This window comes from Arachis ipaensis, chromosome B8, assembly GCF_059453495.1.
Source record: "Arachis ipaensis isolate K30076 ecotype BB chromosome B8, ASM5945349v1, whole genome shotgun sequence".
Classification (NCBI taxonomy): domain Eukaryota; kingdom Viridiplantae; phylum Streptophyta; class Magnoliopsida; order Fabales; family Fabaceae; genus Arachis; species Arachis ipaensis.
This window is the reverse complement of record NC_142443.1, coordinates 73,224,381-73,236,503: the sequence shown is the minus strand read 5'-3', so window position 1 is coordinate 73,236,503 and position 12,123 is coordinate 73,224,381. Positions and strand designations below refer to the sequence as shown.

The 12,123-nt window shown below is 40.1% G+C and overlaps 1 non-coding gene across 1 annotated transcript; it reads left to right on the top strand.

The window, feature by feature from the left end:
* The first annotated feature begins 12,015 nt into the window (after positions 1–12,015).
* LOC148548491 (small nucleolar RNA R71) lies at positions 12,016–12,123 on the top strand. The gene has a single exon (XR_015897602.1). It is a non-coding gene; the product is annotated as a small nucleolar RNA R71 (small nucleolar RNA).

Genomic DNA, 12,123 nt, shown 5'->3' with positions numbered 1-12,123 from the left:
CAAGTAACAAACTTGAAATTTTTGAATCAAAACATTAATTGATTATGTTATTTTCGAATATTTGATATAAAAATAAGAAAAAGATTTTTGAAAAATATTTTTGGAATTTTCGAAAATAACTAAGAAATTTGAAAAAGATTTGATTTTTGAAAAAGATTTTGAAAAAGGTGAGATTTTTAAATTGAAAATTTGATTTGACTCATAAGAAACAACTAGATTTTAAAAATTTTTGAAAAAGTCAACTCAAATTTTCGAATTTATGAGAGAAAAGAGGGAAAGATATTTTTTTATTTTTGAATTTTTATGATGAGAGAGAAAAATTAAAAACATCATTTTCATGTTTTTCTCTTTTATTTTTGAATCAAAACAAGGGATGCATGCAAGAACACTATGAATGTCAAGATGAACACCAAGAACACTATGAAGATCATGATGAACATCAAGAACATATTTTTGAAAAATTTTTAATGCAAAGAAAACATGCAAGACACCAAACTTAGAATTCTTTCATGTTTAGACTCTAACAAACGAAAAATGCACATGAAAAACAACTAAAGATGCAAAACAAGAAAACATCAAGATCAAACAAGAAGACTTACCAAGAACAACTTGAAGATCATGAAGAACACTATGAATGCATGAATTTTCGAAAAATGCAAGATGCATATGCAATTGACACCAAACTTATGATATGACTCAAGACTCAAACAAGAAACAGAAAAATATTTTTGATTTTTATGATTTTCTAATTTTTTTGGATTTTTTCGAAAATTATATGAAAAGGAAAAATAAGGATTCCAAAATTTTTAACATGAATTCCAGGAATCTTGCATTCTTAGTCTAAAGCTTCAGTCCAGGAATTAGACATGGCTCACTAGCCAGCCAAGCTTTCAATGAAAGCTCCGGTCCAAAACACTAGACATGGCCAATGGCCAGCCAAGCTTCAGCATGTAATTCAGACATGACATGCCTGACATACTCATTCCCAAAGGAATTAGACATGGCTTTACAGCCAGCCAGGCTTCAACATGCTTCATGAAACACTAGAATTCATTCTTAAAAATTTTGAATAAAAATTTTTTTTTGAAAACATTTTTATTTTTTTCGAAAACAGATGAGAAAATTTTAGAAATATTTTTGAAAAATTTTTGAAAATAAAATAAAAAGAAAATTACCTAATCTGAGCAACAAGATGAATCGTTAGTTGTCCAAACTCAAACAATCCCCGGCAACGGCGCCAAAAACTTGGTGCACGAAATTATGATGTCCAGGTTCGAACAATCCCTAGCAACGTGAGCAACTTGGTACGCGTAATCGTGATTACACTTTAATTATGTAAAATTCATGGCTCTTTCTTCCCCTGGCAATGGCGCCAAAAACATGGTGCCAATACCATGGTTCACAACTTCGATACAACTAACCAGCAAGTGCACTGGGTCGTCCAAGTAATACCTTACGTGAGTAAGGGTCGAATCCCACGGAGATTGTCGGTATGAAGCAAGCTATGGTCACCTTGCAAATCTCAGTTAGGCAGATATAAATTGATAATGATGTTTTCGAATAATAAATAATAGAATAGGGATAGAGGTACTTATGTAAATCATTGGTAGGAATTTCAGATAAGCGAATGGAGATGCTTTTCGTTCCTCTGAACCTCTGCTTTCCTGCTATCTTCATCCAGTCAGTCTTACTCCTTTCCATGGCTGGCTTTATGCAAGGGCATCACTGTTGTCAGTGGCTACATCCCCTCCTCTCAGTGAAAAATATGCTCACATGCTCTGTCACAGCACGGCTAATCATCTATCGGTTCTCGATCATGCTGGAATAGGATTCACCCTCCTTTTGCGTCTGTCACTAACGCCCAGTACTCGCAAGTTTGAAGCTCGTCACAGTCATTCAATCATTGAATCCTACTCGGAATACCACAGACAAGGTTTAGACTTTCCGGATTCTCTTGAATGCCGCCATCATTCTAGCTTACGCCACGAAGATTCTGATTAGGAGATCTAAGAGATATTCATTCTAGCTTATTGCATGTAGAACGGAAGTGTTTGTCAGGCACGTGTTCATAGGGGAGAATGGTGATGAGCGTCACATAATCATCACCTTCATCATGTTCTTGGGTACGAATGGATATCTTAGAAGCGAAATAAGATGAATTGAATGGAAAACAGTAGTACTTTGCATTAATCTTTGAGGAACAGCAGAGCTCCACACCTTAATCTATGGAGTGTAGAAACTCTACCATTGAAAATACATAAGTGAAAGGTCCAGGCATGGCCGAGATGGCCAGCCCCCTAAAACATGATCAATAGTCTCCTAAGATGAACAATGGATTAAAACTGAGACCAAAGATTCCTCATACAATAGTAAGAGGTCCTATTTATAATAAACTAGCTACTAGGGTTTACATGAGTAAGTAATTGATGCATAAATCCACTTCTGGAGCCCACTTGGTGTGTGCTTGGGCTGAGCTTGAGTGTTGCACGTGTAGAAGTCCTTCTTGGAGTTGAACGCCAGCTTTTGTGCCAGTTTGGGCGTTCAACTCTGGTTTTGGCTCCTTTTCGGGCGCTGGACGCCAGTTTTGGGTAGAAATCTGGCGTTGAACGCCAGTTTACGTCATTTATTCTTGGCCAAAGTATGGACTATTATATATTGCTGGAAAGCCCTGGATGTCTACTTTCCAACACAATTGGAAGCGCACCATTTCGAGTTCTATAGCTCCATAAAATCCACATTGAGTGCATGGAGGTCAGAATCCAACAGCATCAGCAGTCCTTCTTCAACCTCTGAATCTGATTTCTGCTCAAGTCCCTCAATTTCAGCCAGAAAATACCTGAAATCACAGAAAAACACACAAACTCATAGTAAAGTCCAGAAATGTGAATTTAACATAAAAACTAATGAAAACATCCCTAAAAGTAACTAGATACTACTAAAAACATACTAAAAACAATATCAAAAAGCATATAAATTATCTGCTCATCAACCACCATGGAAGTCTCAACAACCTCCGGAGCATATAAAGATTGAAGAATATGAGAAGGTTGATCAAGAGATGGACTCAATCATCAATGATTTCTTATCAATAATTGAATCCTCTCCCATTGGATGCGAAATTGAAGCTATTGAAGATAACTCAACACCAAGTAATGTTGGCAAGCTCATTGAAGACTCTTCCAAATGTGAAGTTGATATGGAAGTAGATTTCACACAACCTCCCAAGTTTGATTTGATTGATGATGAGGAAGAATTGGAAGAAGTCAACAAGCATGAAGAAGATGAAAGAAGTTGTCAAGAGGTGGAAATACCCAAAGAAGAGCAAAAGGAAGTCAACCTTGCATTGTCTAAGTGTGGGGAGGTTTTCCTCCCTAAGTCACCATCCAACACGACATTCAAGTGGGTAAAATCTTCAAACCTAAGCTTTAATTTCTCACTTGAATATGGCTTGATTGAAACGGATGGACAACTTAGAGCTCTTTGTATAATTAAGGGTAAAAAGGAGTTGTGTAGTGGTTGGAGGTTTGGAATTAGGCTCATTGAGGTCAAAGCTTCAAAGCATAGGACCATGATTGGATGAATGCTACTTTACATGGGTCTATGAAGAAGACTTGGTGTGTTAGAGAGAATTCTATTTGTCAACCACCCGAACGGAAAATTCATGAAGATCAATAAGAAGGTGGGTACGAGAATAAGATATGGGATCCTGGTTCAAAGCAGGAAGACCAACTATGGGAGCTCATATCTTGGGTGGAACTCCATCAAAACTTGGTGAAGATGGTTTGAACTTCTATCAACCATTTGAGGAGCAAAGATCCTTGGAGATTCAAGGATGAGTACAAGCATAAGCCACCATGACAAAGAGCTTTCCAAATGTCCAACTTAAGGACTTAAACTAAAAGTGCTAGGTGGGAGACACCCCACCATGATAAACTCTTTCCACTCTCTTGCGTTTTGATTAATAAGTGAATTGAGTTACCATTGTATGTAGTTTTCTTTCCACATACTTGTTTCAATAAGTTGGTTATAGGTTGCTTGTGGGGCAAGTAACCCTTGCTTTTATTTGAAGATTCTCAAAAAGCCAAAAAGATTTTTGTATCCTTACAATTTTGATTGATTCTGAGCTGTAGGTAGTGTTGGGGGTATTTTGAGCTATTTTTGCTTTTTCAAAAAAAAAAAACAAAACAAAAAAAAAGAAGAAAAAGAGTCAAGGACGCGTACGCACGCTGTGCGCGTGTGCGTCCATACGCATATGCAGGCCCATACTTTTTCCAGAGAGTTTGGCCAATCTCGTGCCAACACTGGGCCAATGGCATAACCGCTTGTGCGCGTGCGCGCCCTGCGTGCATACGCGTCCATACTTTGCAAATACGCGCGCCCGGGCACATGCCGCGTGCGCGCCAATCCACTAAAAGAGTTTCCAGGCCACCAACCCGAGAGTTGTGCTACGCCTGAGCCAACATTAAGCCCTTAGCCCAACTCACTAGACGCGGACGTGCACTGTACCCGTCCGCGCCCATGCCTACACCCCTTATCTACGCGAAAGCGCATCAGACGCTACCACGTCACTCATTCATTTTTCCACCCACGCAAATGCGCACAAGACGCTTCCGCGTATACCCCCATTTTCATCCATCTGCGCAGACGCACACCATGTGCGCACGCGTGGATTCAAATTAATTAAACCCTAACCACGCGATGAACACAGCGCAGTTGCGCACCTCACCCACCTCCTTCCCAACATTCTTTCTTCTGCTTCTCACTCCATAACCACCATCCTCAGAGCTCACTCCGCCACCACCGCACCGGCGACACCACCGCCGTCGCCACCACCCTCTCCGTCTCCTCATCTCTCTTATTCTCTTGATCTTTCTCTCACTCCTCTCATCACCTCCTTTCTCTGCCTTCTGTCTGCCACAACCTCCGGCGCCGCTGTGAGTCGTCGCTGCTGGTAGCACCACTTTGCTGCCTCTTCCTCCCATTCCTTTATTTCTATTCTATTCTGCCTCTGCCTCCAGGTTTTACCATGCCTCTGCTCTATTTTCTTTACTATCCTTTGTTAATTTTGTTAGTTAGTTTTAGATTAGCTAGGTGACTAATTGTGCATGTTAGGCTAGATAGAAATAATTGCAGTTAGGTAGTTAGGTTGTGGTTAGAGGATTCTAGGCCTGATAAATGCTCCGTTTGTGTTTAATTGTTGAATGTTACTTGCTTGCTGCTGATGATTGTGTTGCTATTTAAACTCATGGTTGTCACCATGAGTAAATTTCTTGGTTCTTATGTACCATGTAACTACTGCCTTGCTCGCCTATGAGTCATGTGAATTCTTTGGTTGCTTTGCCTGTTTGATATCTTAAGTTCGTGTGACTGTTTTTACTACTGTTTGCTATCTGGAAACGTCCAATTTACTGCCGGGATGCTGCCCAAATTTTCATAAACTGCTTGTTTTCAACTTGTTACCTAGAATTGAACTTGCAATTTCCTCAATTAAGGTTACCTAACCTCACCAAGTTCAATTCTTAGGTTACTTGGTTAGCATCCTGGTGCACGAAATTGTGATTATACTTTTCACAACTCCACACAACTAACCAGCAAGTGCACTGGATCGTCCAAGTAATACCTTACGTGAGTAAAGGTCAATCCCACGGAGATTGTCGGCTTGAAGCAAGCTATGGTTATCTTGTAAATCTTAGTCAGGAGATTAATGATAAAAATGATTTTGTTTATGAAAAGTAAATAACATGAAATAAATGGTACTTGTGATTCAGTAATAAGAAACAGGTTGAGGTTCTAGAGATGCTCTGTCATCTGAATCTCTGTTTTCTTACTATCTTCTTCCAATCACGCGTGCTCCCTTCCATGGCAAGCTGTATGATCCTCTCGGATGAAAAATACTAGGTATGGTCTCTGCACGGCTAATCAACTGTCGAATTTCTCATCTCGGATGAAAAATATCAGGTACAGCTACTGCACGGCTAATCATCTGTCGGTTCTCACTTGTGTTGGAATAGGATCTCTCTATCCTTTTGCACACTGTCACTGCGCCCAACATTCGTAAGTTTGAAGCTCGTCACAGTCATCCCTTCCCAGATCCTACTCGGAATACCACAAACAAGGTTTAGACTTTCCGGATCCCAGGAATGCTACCAATTGTTTCTAGTCTCTACCACGAAGATTCTAATTCCATAAACTCGATCTGTGGATTAGAGATCCAAGAGATACGCACTCAAGCTGTCGCCCAATGACTACGTTGAGCTCAGGTAGAAAGGGAATGGTTGTCAAGCACGCGTTCATAAGTTCGAGAATGATGATGAGTGTCACGGATCATCCTATTCTCTATATTGAAGTACGAGTGAGTATCTTAGAACAGAATCAAGCATGATTGAATAGAAAACAATAGTAATTGCATTAATCCATTGAGACACAGTAGAGCTCCTCACTCCCACCTATGGGGTTTAGAGACTCATGCCGTAGAAAACACAATATGAGATGTAAAATGTCATTAGATACAAAATGAATCTCTAAAAGTAGTTTTTATACTAAACTAGTAACTTTGGTTGACAGAAAATGAGTAACTAAGTGCAGATAGTGCAGAAATCCACTTCCAGGATCCACTTGGTGTGTGCTTGGGTTGAGCATTGAAGCTTTCACGAGCATAGGCCATTCTTGGAGTTAAACGCCAGCTTGGGTGCCAGTTTGGGCGTTTAACTCCAGTTTTGGTGCCAGTTCTGGCGTTTTACTCTAGAAAAGGGTCTTTGGCTGGCGTTTAACGCCAGTTTGGGCCATCAAATCTCAGGCAATGTATAGACTATTATATATTGCTAGAAAGCCCAAGATGTCTAATTTCCAAAGCAATTGAGAGCGCACCAATTAGGCTTTTCTGGCTCCAGAAAATCCATTTTGAGTGTAGGAGGGTCAGAATCCAACAGCATCTGCAGTCCTTTCTCAGCCTCTGAATCAGATTTTTGCTCAGGTCACTCAATTTTAGCCAGAAAATACCTAATTACAAAAAAATACATAAACTCATAGTAAAGTCTAGAAATGTGATTTTTGCATAAAAACTAATAGAAAAATAACAAAAAGTAACTAAAACATACTAAAAACTACCTAAAAATAATGCCAAAAAGGGTACAAATTATCCGCTCATCACAACACCAAACTTAAATTGTTGCTTGTCCCCAAGAAAATAAAAATAAAATAGGATAAAAAGAAGAGAATATACAAAAAATTCCAAAATATCAATGAAGCTTAATTCCAATTAGATGAGCGGAACTAGTAGCCTTTTTGCTTTTGAACAGTTTTGGCATCTCACTTTATCCTTTGAAGTTCAGAATGATTGGCATCCGTAGGAACTCAGAATTTAGATAGTGTTATTGATTCTCCTAGTTCAGTATGTTGATTCTTGAACACAGATACTTTATGAGTCTTGGCCATGACCCTAAGCATTTTGATTTCCAATATTACCACCGAATACATAAATGCCACAGAAAGATGACTGCGTGAACCTCTTCAGATTGTGACTCAGCTTTGTAGAGTCCCCAATTAGAGGTGCCCAGAGCTCTTAAGCACACTCTTTTGCTTTGGACCACGACTTTAACCACTCAGTCTCAAGCTTTTCACTTGGACCTTCATGCCACAAGCACATGGTTAGGGACAACTTGATTTAGCCACTTAGGCCAAAATTTTATTCCTTTGGGCCCTCCTATCCATTAATACTCAAAGCCTTGGATCCTTTTTTATTACCCTTGCCTTTTGGTTTTAAGGGCTATTGGCTTTTTGCTCTTGCCTTTTGGTTTAAAGAGCTTTTGGCTTTTTCTGCTTGCTTTTTCTTTTTCTTTTTCTTTTATTTTAGCCATTTTTTTTCTGCAAGCTTTTGTATTCACTGTTTTTTCTTGCTTCAAGAATTATTTTTATGATTTTTCAGATTATCAAATAACATGTCTCCTCTTTCATCATTCTTTCAAGAGCCAACATATTTAACATTCATAAACAACAACTTCAAAAGACATATGCACTGTTCAAGCATTCATTCAGAAAACAAAAAGTATTGCCACCACATCAAAATAATTAAACTAGTTTCAAGGATGAATTCGAAACCATGTACTTCTTGTTCTTTTGTAATTAAAATATTTTTCATTCAAGAGAGGTGATGGATTCATATTCATAACTTTAAGGCATAGACACTTAGACACTAATGATCATGTAATAAGACACAAATATAAATAAACATAAAGCTCAAAAATCGAAAAATAGGAAAATAAATAAACAAGGAGATTAAGGAATGAGTCCACCCTAGTGAGGGTGGTGTCTTCCTCTTCTTGAAGAACCAATGGTGCTCTTGAGCTCCTTTATGTCTCTTCCTTGTCTTTCTTGCTCCTCCCTCATAGCTCTTTGATCTTTTCTAATTTCATGGAGGATGATGGAGTGCTCTTGGTGCTCCACCCTTAGTTGTCCCATGTTGGAACTTAATTCTCCTAGGGAGGTGTTGATTTGTTCCCAATAATTTTGTGGAGGGAAGTGCATCCCTTGAGGCATCTCAGGGATTTCATGGTGAGGAATTTCCTCATGCTCATGTTGAGGTCTATGATCTCTTGTTTGCTCCATCCTTTTCTTAGTGATGGGCTTATCCTCTTCAATGAGGATGTCTCCCTCTATATCAATTCCAGCCGAATTGCAGAGGTGACAGATGAGGTGAGGAAAGGCTAACCTTGCCAAAGTGGAAGACTTGTCAGCCACTTTGTAGAGTTCTTGAGGTATAATCTCATGAACTTCCACCTCTTCTCCAATCATGATACTATGGATCATGATGGCCCGGTCTATGGTAACTTCAGACCGGTTGCTAGTAGGAATGATTGAGCGTTGAATGAACTCTAACCATCCTCTAGCCACTGGTTTGAGGTCAAGCCTTCTTAGTTGAACCGGCTTGCCTCTTGAGTCAATTTTCCATTGAGCTCCTTCCACACATATGTCCATAAGGACTTGGTCCAACCTTTGATCAAAGTTGACCCTTCTAGTGTAGGGGCGTGCGTTCTCTTTCATCATTGGCAAGTTGAACGCCAGCCTTACATTTTCTGGACTGAAATCTAAGTATTTCCCCTGAACCATGGTAAGCCAATGCTTTGGATTCGGGTTCACACTTTGATCATGGTTCCTAGTGATCCATGCATTTGCATAGAACTCTTGAACCATTAGGATCCCGACTTGTTGAATGGGGTTGGTGAGAAATTCCCAACCTCTTCTTTGGATCTCAAGTCGGATCTCCGGATACTCATTCTTCTTGAGCTTGAAAGGTACCTCAGGGTTCACTTTCTTCTTGGCCACAACTTCATAGAAGTGGTCTTGATGGACCTTTGAGATGAATCTCTCCATCTTCTATGACTCAGAGGTGGAAGCAATTGCCTTCCCTTTCCTCTTTCTAGAGGTTTCTCTGGCCATAAGTGCCATTAATGGTTATGGAAAAACAAAAAGCAATGCTTTTTACCACACCAAACTTAAAATGTTTGCTCGTCCCCGAGCAAAAGAGGAAAGAAAAATAGTAGAAGAAGAAGAAAATGGAGGAGATGGAGGGTGAGGTGTTTTCGGCCAAGGGGTGAAGTTAGGGTTGTGTTGTGTGAAAATGAAGAAGGAATGAGGGGTTTATATTGGAGTGGGGGAGGGGTTTAGGGTTCGGCCATTAGGGTTGGGTTTGGGAGGGAAAATATTTTGAATTTAAAGGTAGGTGGGGTTTTTGGGAAAGAGAGGATGGATGTGAGTGGTGAAGAGGTGATGGGGAAGAGTGATTGAGTTGATTGGTGAAGGGTATTTGGGGAAGAGAGTTATGAAAGGGTGTGAAGAGAAGAAAGGTAGGTGGGGATCCTGTGGGGTCCAAAGGTCCTGTGGGGCCAAGGACTTAACATCCCTGCTCCAATTAGGCATGTAAAACGCCCTTGCTGTGCAATCCTGGCGTTTAACGCCAGACTGCTGCCTGTTTCTGGCGTTAAACGCCACTTCCATGCTCTGTTCTGGTGTTTAACGCCAGGTAGATGCTTGTTTCTGGCGTTAAACACCAGCTTAGTGCCTGTTTCTGGCGTTAAATGCCAGACAGATGCTTGTTTCTGGCGTTTAAACGCCAGACTGCTCTCCTCCAGGGTGTTCTATTTCTTCTGCTATTTTTCATTTTATTTTTGATTTTTCAGTAGTTTTTGTGACTTCACATGATCATCAACCTAAAGAAAACAGAAAATAACAACAGAAAATAAATAAATATAATTAGATAACATTGGGTTGCCTCCCAACAAGCGCTTCTTTAATGTCAATAGCTTGACAGTGAGCTCTCATGGAGCCTCACAGATGTTCAGAGCATTGTTGGAACCTTCCAACACCAAACTTAGAGTTTGAATGTGGGGGTTCAACACCAAACTTAGAGTTTGGTTGTGGCCTCCCAACACTAAACTTAGAGTTTGACTGTGGGGGCTTTGGTTGACTCTGCAGTGAGAGAAGCTTTTCATGCTTCCTCTCCATGGTTACAGAAGGAGATCCTTGAGTTTTAAACACAAGGTTGTCCTCATTCAATTGAAGGATCGATTCTCCTCTGTCCACATCAATCACAGCTCTTGCTGTGGCTAGGAAGGGTCTTCCAAGGATGATGGATTCATCATCATCCTTCCCAGTATCCAGGATTATGAAATCAGAAGGGATGTAAAGGCCTTCAACCTTTACTAGCACATCCTCTACTTGTCCATAAGCCTGTTTTCTTGAGTTGTCTGCCATCTCTAATGAGATTCTGGAAGCTTGCACCTCAAAGATTCCCAGTTTCTCCATTACAGAGAGTGGCATGAGGTTTATCCCTGATCCAAGGTCACATAGAGCCTTCTCAAAGGTCATGGTGCCTATGGTACAAGATATTAAGAACTTTCCAGGATCCTATTTCTTCTGAGGCAATTTCAGTTGATTTAGATCACTCAGTTCATTGATGAGCAAGGGAGGTTCATCTTCCCAAGTCTCATTACAATATAATTTGGCATTCAGCTTCATGATTGCACCAAGGTACTTGGCAACTTGCTCTTCAGTAACATCTTCATTCTCTTCAGAAGAAGAATACTCATCAGAGCTCATGAATGGCATAAGGAGGTTCAATGGAATCTCTATGGTCTCTAGATGAGTCTCAGATTCATTTGGTTCCTCAGAGGGAAACTCTTTATTGATCACTGGACGTCCTAGGAGGTCTTCCTCACTGGGATTCACGTCCTCTCCCTCCCTTATAGGTTCGGCCATGATGGTTAAATCAATGGCCTTGCACTCTCTCTTTAGATTCTCTTCTGTATTGGTTGGGAGAGTACTAGGAGGGGTTTCAGTGACTCTTTTACTCAGCTGGCCCACTTGTGCTTCCAAATTTCTAATGGAGGACCTTGTTTCATTCATGAAACTTAAAGTGGCTTTGGATAGATCAGAGACTATATTTGCTAAGCTTGATGGATTCTGCTCAGAATTCTCTGTCTGTTGCTGAGTGGATGATGGAAAAGGCTTGCTATTGCTAAACCTGTTTCTTCCACCATTATTAAAGCCTTGTTGAGGCTTTTGTTGATCCTTCCATGAGAAATTTGGATGATTTCTCCATCAAGGATTATAGGTGTTTCCATAGGGTTCACCCATATAATTCACCTCTGCTATTGCAGGGTTCTCAGGATCATAAGCTTCTTCTTCAGAAGATGCCTCTTTAGTACTGTTGGATGATTCTTTCAATCCATTCAGACTCTGAGAGATCATATTGACTTTCTGAGTCAATAATTTATTCTGAGCTAATATGGCATTCAGAGTATCAATTTCAAGAACTCCCTTCCTCATAGGCGTCCCATTATTCACAGGATTCCTTTCAGAAGTGTACATGAACTGGTTATTTACAACCATGTCAATGCGTTCTTGAGCTTCTGCAGGCATTTTCTTTAGGTGAATGGATCCACCTGCAGAATGGTCCAGTGACATCTTTGATAACTCAGATAGACCATCATAGAATATATCCAGAATGGTCCATTCTGAAAGCATGTCAAAAGGACACTTTTTGGTCAGTTGCTTATATCTCTCCCAAGCTTCATAGAGGGATTCTCCTTCTTTCTGTCTAAAGGTTTGAACATCCACTCTAAGCTT